This window comes from Sinocyclocheilus grahami, unplaced genomic scaffold, assembly GCF_001515645.1.
Source record: "Sinocyclocheilus grahami isolate Dianchi unplaced genomic scaffold, SAMN03320097.WGS_v1.1 scaffold10008.1, whole genome shotgun sequence".
In the NCBI taxonomy this organism is placed as follows: domain Eukaryota; kingdom Metazoa; phylum Chordata; class Actinopteri; order Cypriniformes; family Cyprinidae; genus Sinocyclocheilus; species Sinocyclocheilus grahami.
Window position 1 is genome coordinate 6,739 of NW_015512983.1, and position 1,036 is coordinate 7,774.

Sequence of the window (1,036 nt, forward strand, 5' to 3'; positions counted from 1 at the left end):
ATACAAATGCCAACTTGTATCCGATGCACACCTTTTAAACCGATGTATCGCATCGTTAATTGTTTTTTGCCAATGCACCGAGCGAATCGGTGAATCTTCCCATCCCTAATAGACATCCATCCGCCAGCCAGCCACCAAAATGATAAAATTTTGCAATATTGTGCCGCCACTCTCAACAAATATCAATGTTATATTGTCCCAGCAGTGTTCTTTACAGATACCTTATCCTGTGGCACACGCCGGCCAATCATATTTCTATTTTCTCAGTGTGATTGCATTACTGAGATTACTGGGCCTAATTATGAATTCATGTGCTTGCATCAGACTAAACCCACAACTGTAGCACCTTATAAACTGGATTAACGGTGAGTATGATTAGCTGAAGCCCTGGTGTTGACCAGCAGCAGGTGGCCCAGCATTAGTATTCATGAGAAGGAAAGTGCAGCTTCTCTCCACCACTTTATTTTAAAGCCCCACACCCCCCATGACCCACATGGGCTCAAGATGTCTTCATACAGCAGGCCAAAACCCACCAAACATATTTTTTTGTAATTAGTAGACAATAAATCCATTTATTTTCAATATTTATAAAATACATTGACATCAATCAACTAACTATCGTTAGGTAACTATCAGGTACTAACTGTTGCCTGCCTTGTTGGCTAAAGTTAGCTTGGTTAAAGACCGTTTGCTATTGTTTTGATATATATATATATAAAATGCAATGTGTAATTTAAAAAACAGGTAAAACACTGGTGAAAAATGTATTCGGAAAATTCCTTTATATTAACACGGTACACTGTGCCCTATTTTGTACGTTCCTTAGAGTGTAGCATACTAACTAACAATACACTGCTTAATAATACTCTAATTGTTTATAATGTCTACTGTGTAGTTTTACTAGTTATTTAGAAAATACATAAAAATTTAATTGTTCAAATTGTGTAACTGTTCAATAATTCAATGTATTTAAAAATATGTATATATATATATATATATATATATATATTAAATGTTCATATTATTTTTTACGAAC